The sequence below is a fragment of the Limulus polyphemus genome, unplaced genomic scaffold, assembly GCF_000517525.1.
Source record: "Limulus polyphemus unplaced genomic scaffold, Limulus_polyphemus-2.1.2 Scaffold3564, whole genome shotgun sequence".
Taxonomy (NCBI): domain Eukaryota; kingdom Metazoa; phylum Arthropoda; class Merostomata; order Xiphosura; family Limulidae; genus Limulus; species Limulus polyphemus.
The window spans coordinates 68343-82774 of record NW_013669174.1 but is presented as its reverse complement, the minus strand read 5'-3'; the positions used below and the strand labels follow the sequence as shown (position 1 = coordinate 82774).

At 31.1% G+C, this 14432-nt stretch overlaps 1 pseudogene; it reads left to right on the top strand.

Moving 5' to 3' along the window:
* LOC106469595 overlaps positions 1–14432 on the top strand; it is a 100506-nt pseudogene that overhangs the window by 21943 nt on the left and 64131 nt on the right.

The window sequence follows — 14432 nt, the reverse complement described above, 5'->3', positions numbered from 1 at the left end:
AAAATCCTCATAAATCAGAATAAAAACAACACTAAAACTGAATAATTTTTAATATATGTATTGCTAATAAGATTACTGTATCTGAGGAAAACTTCCATACTACATTTTGTTAGATACACAGAACTGTTTCAGTTTATATGGTGCAAGTGTTAAATTTAGTATTTTTAGAAATGATACTTTATTATGGGTTTGTTTAAGAAATTTTTTATGACACATAAATTGTGTAGTTCAATAGTTATGAACTGGTGACCATTATATTATTGCGTCATGTTAATAGAACCTTCCGAGTTTTTCTTGTCTTGATTGAGTATTATCGCATCATAATATCTAGTAGTGTGTGTAATGTTCTAGACCTCAGTTGAGGGTGTAAATATGCATCAAGAATATAGTTCGATATAGATATATCTAGAATGTGCAATTGCGAGTTTAGCCATAAAGAACAAATAGTGGTGAATTTTTAAAGTGAACTTATCATAGACTGTATTGTAATAACAGAGTAAAGAAGAAGAATTTGTCTTGTTAATTGTGCTGTAAAGTAATAGAACCAGCCTGTACAGACTTTAATAAAAATAAAAGAATTATTTAACCCTTTCGAGACGGGTCATGGGTGAAAGGCCATGTCATTGCATTTGTTTATTCGCATTCAATATTTTACTGAATTACTATTTCATGAATTTATGTCAATAAGTTTGGTATCAAACTGTAGATTATAATTCAAATTTTAGTATTATACATTATTCAATTTCTTAATGTAAAAGTAAATATTAAAAACACACAGTTAAACTTTGATTTTTGTGTGTCATGTGGTATGTTGAATGCAGCACTGGTTCAAATTAGATGTTTGTGATGTCAAAATACCATGTCTATTATTTTGTAAGAATCAGGAACTCAAATTACCGATATTGACAAGCTAGAATATAAAATAAGTACCTCTTATCTTTTCTGTTTGGCGAGATATTGATCATGTAATGAATCAAACAGTGGTACCCTGCCCACCTCTTTCCATTTTTGGAAATGCTACCTTATAAACACTTAATTCTATACATGTCATGAATAACCAACCGGAAGCTCAAAATGTCCTCCTAGTGGCTTTCTCAGCCATTTTAACAAGCTTGGCACCAATCTTTTTTTTGAGCCAATATTTCAACCAGGTAGGGTGTGTCTATCGTCTGCTCGAAATTTCATATTTTTTAGATTTCCACTATAATTTATCAAGCTTAGTAACTAAGATGTATTTTCCATAGAATTACTAAAAAATCATAAATTACTACATTAATAATCCAAATGTATATATAAAACCTAAAAAAAATATTTTGTTTCATATCCTTCACGTGCCTTTTTTTGGCTTAGTAACCTACGTGAAGCAGCAACCAAGTACAAAGGTCGTAACTAGAAGAGATAGTTGTTTGCTTTACTTCTTTAGTTACTGTTCTGTGTTTTTAGAAAAATAAGTTTAAGAACATATTTAAAAAAGGCAATAATCTGTGACTGTATTTTACAAAATACTAGTCTACTAAACCACAGCCAAGACATGTTACTTTGCACAGACCAAAGGTCAGTTGTATGTTGTTTGATACGGTAACATGAGTGAACGTAAGCCGCCTCATTGTAACTTCTGTAATGTTAGCCAGACACAGCTGAAAGGTCAATATCATAAAAATAATAAATATATATAAATGTATATGAGATTTAAGCTATTTAGTCTAAACATATATGTTTTTGTGTTATAATTTGTGTTCATTCTAGAATGAAAGAGGTATAAGTTGTATTTATTTACTAATTTTTTATGGTGGTTGCGAGATCGGTCAAATCTACTGGACCCTTACAGAGATTAATTACTGAAAATAAAGATAAAATATAAAGTTTTTTTGTTAAGAAACATTTGATAACTATTTGGATATTATAAAGATTTCGCATGTGAAATTTCAAAATTTTCTGATTTATAAAAGTATTTTTAATCTTAAAATGAATATTACTTTGCATGATAGATAGGCAACATTCGAAAAGAAAGAAAGACATGAGAAAAACATTGCGTTATAAACCTTAAGATTTAATATAAAAAATTTATATTTTGCATATGAAAGCATTGTCATGTTTACTGATAATCTACCAAATGTCGTTAACATTTACTTACTAATTTAAAGTTATAGCATGAAAACTATAACGAGCACAAAATGGTTACAAGGTCAGTAGCCTGTGCTGATAGAGTTAAGGTAATTAGCAAAATAAACCAATTCCTCTTTGTCCATGCTGCCATACCAGAAATGTAACATTTATAATACCTCAACCAAACCAGTTTTTTTTTTATCTATTTCATCTAAAGCTTCAGTTTCAAAGTTCTCCATAAATAAGTCACACAATAATGGAGATATAAGAGAACCCAACTAAACCTGTTTATAAACCTTGCTATTAATTTGAAAAAATGCGTTTTCAACACATGGTTCTGCCAGGTTAATCATATCTGTTATTTCTAAAACCAAATTATTATTTTTTTTTCTTAAAACATGCAATAGCTTTTTTTCACAGTTACTTTGATGAACATTGACACAACATAAAAAGACACCAATATGTCTTAAGTTATATGCTCAATTCTTTCCACAAATTCAAATGAATTCTTTACTATGTATTTATTTTTATTCCTTAAAAATAAAAAAATGTTTATATGAACTTTGCTACGTTATAAGCTAAAATCTTAATATTAGATACAATAGGTCTAAAATTATGCTCAATCTTATGAACCTTAGGCAAAGCATATAATCTAAGTAAAATAAAGTTACTTGGATTTAAACTTTGCTTTTCATAAGGTGTTAAAGTTATGCAGTTTGAACTTTTTCTTGAACCCTTGCGTGAAGTATATTTATAGGATTAACCTTTATGTTCTCGTACATACCTTTCAACATTTCTTGTTCCCCTTTATCAGCCTTGCAAATAACCACATCTTGTTCCTTTAAACTCTTCAAAACCTCAAAATCCTTTTTGTTATTATTTATGGGTTTAAAATTATTTAATAAAGTACAACATTCTCTTCTAACAATATGCACTTTTCAACATTTAATTTTTTTACGCAAGTTTCAATTTCAGTTATGATGTCTTCTTTATAACTTTTTTTGGACCACATGGGAAATTTAAACCTCTGTTTAAAACATCTAGCTGTTTATCATTTAGTATTAAATCTGATTTATTTATGACTTTAGGGTTATTTAAAAAGATATTATTCTTCTCTGATAATGGATTTAGTTTATAATGTTCTTCATTTACTTCTTTTTTTTCTGGTCTAAAAAAGTTTTCAATTTTTTGTCTAATGTAATTTTACATCTAGCAATATTTTTTTGTGTAGTTATCCATGACTTCCTTTCTCACTCCGTCCAATCTTTCTTCATTTCTTTAGATAGAGATAATTGCAATAAATATACTCTTTTTTTCCCCCCCTTCTTGGCTATGAAACTTCTTTTTTGTCGAATCACAATATTCAGTATCTTCTCTTCAGTTTTCTTTAGTTGATATTCCACTTTCTTGTTTCTTATATTGCAGTCCAATCTTATGAACTTTGGTGTTATCTATTTCTTTGCACCTCATCAAAATGCTAGTTATTGAAAGCATTTTTTTAACTTCAGGTAAACCAATTACCTAAATTCTTAATATAACTAAAGATAAAAAATTGATTTAATGGAAAAAATTTGGTGTATATAAAATATCATGTGAATGTGAAAAAGTTCATATAGGATAAACTAAAAGAAATTTAAAATACAGAATTAATGAACACAAAATAAATGTTAAAAACAATAATAGTACTATTTCACCAATAGCAGAACATTTTAATGAAACTAAACACAAATTCAATGGGTAAAAACTTATTTTAGCACAACCTAAAATGTTATTAATATGAATATATGTGAAACTATTGAAATTATCAAATATTAAAATGTAAGTTTAAAATTTTGAGTAAGTATGATGGACCTGAAGGAAATATTGTCAGCATATGGTGTGAAATTCTTTGATGTCTAAATTGTATTGTAGTGATTTTTTTGTAAGGGTATAAATAAATGTGCAATTCTGAAGATGATGCAGTAAATACTTTGAAACATGTCTGGATTTTTCTTTGAGCCTGTACAATAAGTTATTTGATATTTTATTGTATTTTTGAGACTGGAAACAGTCTCATTTTTAGAATCATGTACAATAGACTGTTGTTTATTAAAAAGTGAGTTTTTAACATTAAAGCTTTACTTATAATGAAATGTTTATAATTATAACAATTTAAAATTTAAATAATAGGTAAAATACAAATCATTGAATTTAGTCAGAATTTGTCAGAAACTTTCTTTCATCAAGTTAAATGTTTAAATTCAATATCTTGTGTTCAGAATATTAAATAATGTGTTTGTATCAAAATTAAAGTTGGTGCTTTCAGGAAGTACAGGATGCCATTCATATATAGTGTATAGGTTTTATGAATTGGAAGCTCATTCAGTAAATGCACATGCTTGAAGCTAGTTTCAAAGTGTTGAAAACTCTGTATATAACTAATTCAGTTAAAGGAATTAATTTTGTATTATTAATAAAAATTCATTATTTTGAAGGACCTTAAACAGTTTGAAAGATAATTCTTGACTTAAACTCAGCACAGCATTAGTTCCATCAACAGATATTTTTATATGATTAATCTGTCTACATGTGGAAGAAATTTAAAATATGTAAACAATAAGCTATATATGTATAATTTGATTATAAAGTTTGTTTTCTTTCCTTAACTTTGAAGTAATTTTTCAAGCCTAGAGAAAACAGATCTTAGTTACATTCAGCTTCTCCTTGGCTGTCTGTTCTTATTGTTTATTTTTTAGCAATTATGGTATATTTTTCTCTCCAGTAAATTAATTAATTAATAATATAACTATTATTCTTAGGACAATGCTTTGATTGCATTTTTTCTCCTATTTTTTGGTTTGTTTACCCTTAATAAAAAACAACAACATTTGTTCAAAATATACTACAAGAGGAATTTTTCAGAAACAGGACAGACTAGATGAGCTGAAAGATCATATAGAGAAACATCGATACCATATCAAGCAGCTGGAAACTCTCATGAGAATGCTTGACAACAGCACTATTGATGTTGATCAAGTCAAGAAGATCAAGGATGATGTAGAATATTACATTGAATGTTGTCAAGAACCAGATTTTGAAGAAAATGAATTCCTCTACTCTGATCTGAATCTAGAAGGTATTCAGGAGTATCTTGCTAAACGTATGTATTCTGTATTCTGTTACGTTTTTTATGAGAATGTAACTTAGCAGTTTTAACCTCTAATAGATCAACTTGAACAAACATTTGGAGTGTATCTAATCTTTGCCTTCTTTGTTTGTTTAGTATCATCAAAATTATTGCAATACAACATTTTAATAAGCTTTTAAAATCTAGATTGGTCATCTCTTCAGATATTTATAACATTTATTAGAACTTACAGTATTACATCTACGTTTGGTAAGAATAATTTAATTTTTCTTTAATAATTTTTATGTGGGTGACTGATATAAATAGTCAGTTCTTCATACAACCACTTCACAATACTACTTAGGTTAGGGATCGTCTCAAAATTAACCTTTTGTTAAGTTCATGTTCCACTATTGGCTGCTGAATGCTGCTGACTTAGAGAACATGTGCTGTGTTAAGAAATAACCTGCTAAAGTGGCTTGGCAGTGGCACAGTGAAGAGATTTTAATACTGTTTCTAAAACAAACTCCATTGATTTAAATACTCAGGTACAATATGGCAGTCATTTAAAAATGCTTCAAAATCTAATTAGTTTTCTTGTTCAGCTAAACTTACGTAGATATTAACCAAATTATACAAGGTACTGTTTGTGATGGTTTGACTATTTTGCAAGTATTTCATTCTAAGGGCTTCTAAGTATTTTGGTATAAAACCTGTGCATGTTGAAGAGAAAATCCATAAAAAGTTAATTATACATTAATTAACTTCATTATATGTATGCTTCATATAACATTTTGATATAATTTTTGTGCTGTTTTGTAACAAAGGTAGGATTGAGTTGTATACATATAATGTCTGGATTGATTACACAATTGATCTTTTAAAATTGAGTCATATTATTAATACTTGATGAAACTATTAAAAATAATTCCCTAATCATATCAAAACACCCACTGTTGATAATATAATGTTGGTAGATATTTCTTTGAGATAAAAGAAAATTGGGAAGGTATGGGATAAAATAAGTTTACAAAAACACCTCTTGTTATAACTTTAGACTAAATACAGGTTAACTCTCTCAATATGACCTCTTTGTACTTATTTAAAGTCTTTACAATTTTGTTACTACTAACTTTTAATATAGTATGTATATCTTCACAAAATTTGGCAAACTTTCAGTGAACATTATAAGTATTTCAAAAAACCATATTTTTAGTGAAATATTTTTGATAAACTAAAAAGAGATTTATCCATTAATATATTGTTTTGTTTTATAGTCTGCATGCAAAGTAATTTTCATGTTAAGATTAAACATACTTTTCTTCATCTCAATAACATCCTTAACACATTTCAAATGTTTGTTTTCAGTAAAACTTTATATTTTTCTGTTATTTTGTTTACCTTAACTCTATATGCGGTTGGTCAAATTGACCGACCTCGTAACCACCAAAAAAAAATGTAAATTAGCCTTTTTTTCTTTCTAGAATGGCTTCAAATTGTAACATGAAATTATTATTAGTTCATCCTAAGTAGTTTTAAACTCATAGCAGTATACATCTATTTAGACTTAAATTTTATTGTTTTATTGCCCTTTGAATCACTTGGGGAATGTGGAGCTCTCGTTACGCTATTGAATTACATTATCCATGAGCTACTCTGAGCTGCTCGCATGTGTGTCTCGTGAAACTTTTTCATTATATTATCATTCATTTCACCTGATCTAACGTTAACCAACCTAAAGAGATCCCTATTTTTACATTTTAGTTACTTTTATAATAATAAATAAAGAATAAACATGAAAAACAAATGAAGTACTTATCTGGGTCATTGTCTTTTTTTTTTTTGCTGTCGATGACACTTAACCCTACTTTTTTTATACTAATGGTAGTAATGCATTAAATGATTTTTATTTAATTAAATAATACACTAAACAACACCAAATAATAACATGCAAAAAGCAGATGATTTCCCCTAACTATCACAATTTTTTCGGCTTTCTGACTATGCGAAAAGATCTGTTACAAATTCATCCAAGCTAGTCATCATCTTTCCTGTGGGAATGAAGCTTGTACTAAAAGAGAAGATGACAATTCTCTGTTCAGAAAGCAATGTAATACATCATTTGATAGACGAAAACCTTAACAAATCCTGAAAGAGAGGATGTGACAGGTGGGTATGGCAAGAGGGGTCTGGTTTTCTATTTGATGGCTCTGTAACTAAATAAGATTGAAGTCTATAAAAATTATGCTTTGTCTGAGTGATGAAAACATTATAATAAGTAATTTACATTAAATTTCGTACTTCCTGGAAGGGTGGTAAATAAGTTTGAGAAGGGATGCCTACAGAAAATATGTCACATTTCTCACACTAGGGGAAATTCAGGATTTTTAAAAATATTGCCTTATAAAATTAAGAACTTAAAACTTGTATACTATTAAAATATGGATTATTAGTTACTATTTAACACTATACCAATTGGTATGACATAAACAAAAAGTAATTTAATTAGATTTTGACATGAGCAATAAATGATGCCCGGGCAGATAGGGTTAATATTTTTGCTTCTTCATTTCACTACTAACTATGTTATATAATTTAGCAATCAAACTAACATTTACACTTAACAGTGCAGTTTTGTTGATTAACATTGCATAATATGAATAGTGTGCTGCCACAGTACAAAGAGAAAAACTTTATGGTGTGGCAGTGATTTCCAATATGGTACTTTACCTCCTCTCACATGTATAGCTATTAATCTCTCTTGTTTATTGCTACCCTCTATTTAACTACATCTCACATGTGAATCATTGTGCAACAGCCCTCCACCAAAAGGGGTGAGACACACCCTTCTGATGCATGTGACTCCTATTTGATCCTACTGAACTACCACTTCTTGTTAGGAGTGATTGAATGTAGATGTTTCTCAATTGTTTATATATGTTTAATTAATTTTTTTTTTTGAAAAGTAGTGATTTACTTGTTTTATTCATTTGCTACATTTATTTTGTTCTTTTGTAGTATAACTTGCCTTTTTTATTGTTTTTTTTTAATTTTTCAAGTTCTTCATGGTTTAAGATGAATTCTGAATTTTGTGTTTTATAACTCCTGGTATTATTACCACTACTTCGAGTTCCATAACTAGCTTCAGGTCTGGGGATCTCGACTGAGGATTTTTTGGTTGTCATTTGTTAGGAGATTGATTGTTATATGAGGCATTCTTTTTCTCCTGACTATCTTGGGGTTTCTCCTGCATTGTCTGAACATATTCATGAGGAGGAGGATATTGACAGTTTTCCTCCTAACTATGCAGTGTCTTCCTATGCATCTCCTACAAGATCTATTAGGCCTAACTCTGCATTTTTGAATATGCTTTCTCATATGTGTTCCATTTTCATATGATACTGTTCCTTCTTTTTTTTTTACATGACACCCATCATTAGAATCTCTTGATTTCCCTCCTTCCTCTGACATCTGGGTTCATGCAGAGCATTTGGTTTCTCAGTTGAGGACTAGTTTTATCATGCCTTGTCTGCTGTGGACTTCTGATCTTTATGCTTTGGCTTATCAACAAGCTGATCCACCCTTTCTCAACTTCCAACAGTTGGAGTCACTTTTACCAATGTGAAAGGCTGTCCCTGATAATCCTGTCTATTTCTCTGACATCCATTTTCCCATCTTTGTCTAACCTTTATAGCTCTTCTGCAGTACTTGTCCAACATACACCTCCTTTCAGAGGCATTCCACCAATCCCCTGAGGGTTTTTCAAGGGATACATTTTTCTCTCCATCCTCCTACTTGGTACTATTGTCCTCTTTGGCCCCATCCATTCACATGTGGTTTTGTTGCTGTTGGGATCGTATTAGGAAGTGTAATGTCTTTTCACAGGTTCATCTATGTTCCTCTTATCTCATGACTTCTGGATGGCTCTTTTTCTCCATCTGTTTGTTTTTGGAGATTTTCCAGAATCATTGGAATTACGTGTGGACTCTGCGAGTCAACATTCGATCACTTAGTCTTTTGGTTACTCGTTTTTCTCATTATAATACCATAACCTCTCATATAACTGTTTCTTGTCCTTTACTTGATATTACCACTAGGGGTCAAAATTTTGCCATGTGTCTCAAAGTTGGGTTCATTGTTGCCAGCAGTTTCAGTGACTTTCAGGTGTTTTCCAGTTTGATGGGGGTACATTTGGCTGATTTTATTCCCCTGTGGTGGTTATTCACTACCAGTTCTCAGGTGATCCAAGTTTTGTCAGAAGGATTTTTCATACTTTTCCTGTCCCCTCCACCTTTGTCTCCTGTACTGATTTCCTTCTCATTAATTCGGAATACAGCTGCCTGTATGAGTCTATCCAAGGTTGTGCTGACCCTTTTATCAAGCCTTTCAGTCAACCTTCTCCAGGTTTTTTGTCCTGTGATCCATCTGTCCTGTCTCAACCACTTTCTGGTTCTTTCCTGATCTTCCATGGAATCCTTTATCACATTCAAGGATGTGTTTTATCTCCAGGACTATAGATGAATAAGGCAGATATCTCAAATGACTATCTCCATATTCATATTTCAGTCCAGATGCTATCTTAGGTTTGCCTACTACAGGGTTGTGTATCAGTTTTGTGCCTGGTCTTTTGGGCTTGCTTCAGCATTGTATGTATTTTATTGGGTGGTTACAGCTGTTGCCCAACTTCTGCATGCTCTAGGGTTGTATTTACACCATTACATGGACAATTAGCTCTTGTTAGCTCACTCCGCACTGGAGTCTTCTTAACACACACATCTGCTGCTGACAGTAGTAGTTTGTGTTGGTTGGATCCTAAGATTAGTGATGTTTCCTTTTGCCTACCCAATATCTTAACTACTTAGGTGTATTTTTCCACACGCTCTCATTCGGGCCCATTCTTTTCCACTTCTCCTCCATTTGACGGTGTTTTGAGTTGTCCATGCATTTACTACTTCCTTGGTTTTTGCACAAAAGGTTCTGTCACTTTTGAGGACTTGGGCTTCTATGGAAACTCTTATTTTTTTGGGTCTGATATGTTTATTTTCTCTTCAAAGGTCTCTGCACAGCCCATGGAATCTTGCTTGGGATCCATTGGACTCCCCACTTACCCTTCCTCCTTCCCTTACAGCCTATCTACATTGGTGTTTGAACAAGGACAAGACAACGAATGGAGTACTGCTTCCTCCACCTTGTCTGGATTTTCATCGAATCACAGATGCTTCTCTCCAAGGTTGGGGAGTGTTGGTCCATCAACAAGAAGCTTCTGGGCAATGGTCTCAGATCGTTATGTCTTACCATTTCAACATTTTGGAGCTAATGGCAATGTGACGTGCTTTTGTTCATTTTCTTCCACTGGTACAGTACCAACACATCATGCCCCATACTGATAATTGCACCATTGTGGCCTATTTAATCACTCTTGGGGTGCCCATTCTTTTCCCTTTTTGGTTGAACATTGGACCTCCTTTATTGGGTCCATACGAGGAGGATAAATCTCCTTGTATGTCATGTTCTGGGTGATTTTCACCTTGTAGCACGTGGCCTACTCCTTGTATGTTCATCTCCTGCTATCTTCATTGGGTACCTGTTTCTTCCTCATCAGGGTACTGCCTTCCACCTGTTGCAACCCTTCAAACTTTTCTATGTATATTTTTTCCTCCAGGGGCATGTCCTATTTAGGATTTGAATCCCACTCAGTGGCACTGTATAGCCAAAATGAAATAATAAAAAACAGTATACCTATGGGCAATAAAGCACTCTGTTGAGATGGGATGTTCCACAACATTGCTAATAAGTTTTTTCCTCACAATATATTTGCTTTAGAAGTTGTGCAATCTCCCACGTGTGTTCTTCTCCCAAAAGGGATCACATTTTATGGGTGTTCTTTGGATGCTTTCAAAGGATACTTATTTCTATCCATTGCATTGGTCCTTCCATCTGTACAGTATCGAAAGTTATTATTTTCCTATACAGAAAATTTATTTCCAACAGATGCTAACCTTCACACACACTTCCCATTTTTCCTCTCGAAGTGATAGTTTGGTAGAATCGAATAGAGGGAGTCACATGTGTCAAGAGGGTGTGTCGCGCTCCTGTTGGTGGAGAGTTGTCACATGATGATTTACATGCGAGATGCAGTTGAACCACATTGATCATGGGGTACGTGGGAGTTCAAGGTTGTGTCATGCAAAAAAAATTTGCATATAAAGGGCAGCACTGAATGAGAATAGCTATACATGTGAGAGGAGGTAAGTACCTATCAGAAATATATTTTCAGTATAAGAAAATAATAACTATTAAGATTATCCCTGAAAGATTTTGGATTAAAATTGTTAATTTAAAGATATAAAAGGTAAGACAGAATTATTTATTCCTAGTTGAAAATTCCCTCCACTTATACCCCCCCTTAGAAAATGCATAATTTTTTGTCTTATTCTAACATAAAATTTTATGTTGAACTGCTACTGAATATGCTTTGATAGTTAAATTTAATACCTTACATTAAACAAGATTTGATGTTTATAAAAAGAATTAGCTTTTATTTGTTTGTTTGCTTGTTTACATAATTTCTATTTAAATAAGGGACTTAGTATATTTCTAGAATATTCTGATTATATACTCAAAAGCATATTTCATAAAATGTGTGAAGGAAAACAAAAGAAAACTAAAACACTCAGGTATAACATTTCTAGGACTTTTTTTTTTTTTAACTGTAGGAGATGATGAAAACTCTACAGCTCTCTCTACTACTCCCACTTCAACGAACTCCGGATCACCATCTCCTAGTCCAGGTTTAACAAACCATTCCAAGGGCAGTGAGGTATAGTTTTCTTATAAATGCTTTTAAGTATATGTATATTATAGGTGAACTATGATAACTTTTTTTTTTCAAGTACTGAGAAAAGCAAACCATTTTCCTTTAAGAAGTTGCCTTTTTTATCAGACAACTAATGGTTCAGATATAATTTTCGTAGTATCTTATTGTTAACTTGAAATTGGGACTGACCCCTGACACTTTAAAAACTAAAGGTATGTATACAAAAATAGATTATTCGGTTTACATTCAAATGATCTTTCCTTACCAAACTCTCAGTGTTAGAGAACACTTTTGCTGTTTGTAATCTCCTTTGTCATTGGTAGAGCTCTCTCACATGACTCAGGTCACGCTCCCTCTAAACCAGGCATCAAGCACCATTTGTCTGATCCAGCTGAAGAACAAGTGTCAGAGCATTAAGATGGGGAAGTTTTGTCATACATGACATGGTTATTCAGACAATAATGTGGTATTAAAACACTTGATAAAAGACATTTTACTATTATACAGTGTGTTTAAAACATAAGTGTTACTAATACAGTAAATTTACAAGATGTGTTTATAAAACTTGTTTTAATATTAGTGATTTTTATATGGTACTGAGTTATATTCCCTTCCCCCATCTTAATTTATGGGAAGTTGACTTGCATTTTTTCTCTTGGTAATATGTGTATATTTAATTTAGTGCTAATTTAAGTAGTTACAAATAATTAGCACCACACATATTTCCTTTATTTAATATGGACTCACAGAAATGGAAATTAGGTTTTAAATGTGAGATCTTTACTCTGATTGTAATGTCACGTCTGACAATTTTTTGAAACGCTTTGGCACTATAAAATTTAGCACTATTTCACTGACTGTAAACTATTCCCTAAACCCTATGCATATGGGTGGGTCAAAGTGCACTTGTCAAGATATTTTTATAGAGTTACATTCAAGATTTAATTAAACAACTTTGATGTCAAAGTATATCAATAAATTTGATATAATTCAAAATTTAATATTATCTAAGCCTTAATTACAAAGGGAAATATTAAAAAAATTCTCAGTCTTCACTGTTATGTCATATGCACTCTGATTTCTCCCACTTACAGCTTCTATAATGCTTAACCATCTAGAAACACATCTAGAAAAATATTGACAAAGTAGAATGCAAAATTGAAATCTCCTACGATTCTGATTTGCTTAGATATCAATAAATTTGTAAAACCCACCAGAGAAGTTCCATCCATCTTTTCATGCATATCAAGCTAATTATTTACTTGCATATACTTGCCTGATGTACATGTTAACCTATAGAAAAAACATATTCAAATGTACAGATTAAGTTCATTTGTTTAATTTTGATTTTAAAAACTAATTCACAAGAAAAGCTTGACGTGTGTGTTGAGTGAAACCATTGCTCCGAGCAGCTATTTATAGCTTAGTTATTAACTGGTCTATTTTTTTTACATTCTGAAATTCATATTTGAAGGAAATATTTTTTGGACAACCAATATAATGAGAAACAATTGATGTTACATGAGCACAGCACCCCGAGTACAATTGGTCAGTGAAGTAAGTGCTAAATTTTTTATGCATATTTTTTATTTATTGTTGTATGTTTTTTTTTAACAAAAGTAAATAAAATGTAACAAAATTAGAAACTTCCTACGTCAGATAAAACTTAAATAAAATTTCACAAGATCTGTCTATTGGTATGTGTATTGTGTGACTGATAGAGTCCAAAGTATAGTGGTAAAAACAGGAAATTGAAAGAATGTAGATGTGAAAAGGCTACAAGCTGAGGCTGTTAGGATAAATAATTGTTTGTTAACAATCTGTTGTCATTCTAGAAAAAAAATAGATATTGCTGATTTTATTTCATATTTTTTCAACTTTCCATTTCATTGTATATTGGTGATTTCACCACAGATAGTGTTAGAGTTGAGAAAATAAAATATAAAGTTTTATCAACAAAAAATATTTGATATTTGTTTCTAAAGCTTATGCAAATGAGATATGAAAAACATGTGATGAAAAGAAGTATTTTTATTCAATAAAGATATTACTTAACTATAAGTATTAATAAACACTTAACAATTTAACATTTCTACCTTTATTTATTTAACTTTTTTTTTCATTTTTGCTGTATGAACAGTGTATGAAACACTTAGCATAAATAACATAGAACAAATATTAAAAGCCCCTGGAAAATGCATATCTTTTACATGTTGGATGAATTTGTAATGACTCTTGTCGCATAGTTAGAAAGCCAGAAATATTTTGAGAGTTAAGTGAATTTGTCTACTTTTTGCATGTTATTAGTCTATATTCTTTGGTGTATTATTTAATAAAATAAAAATTATTAAATGCATTACTGTCATTAGTTTAAAAAATTAGGGTTAACTCTCTTCGAAACCC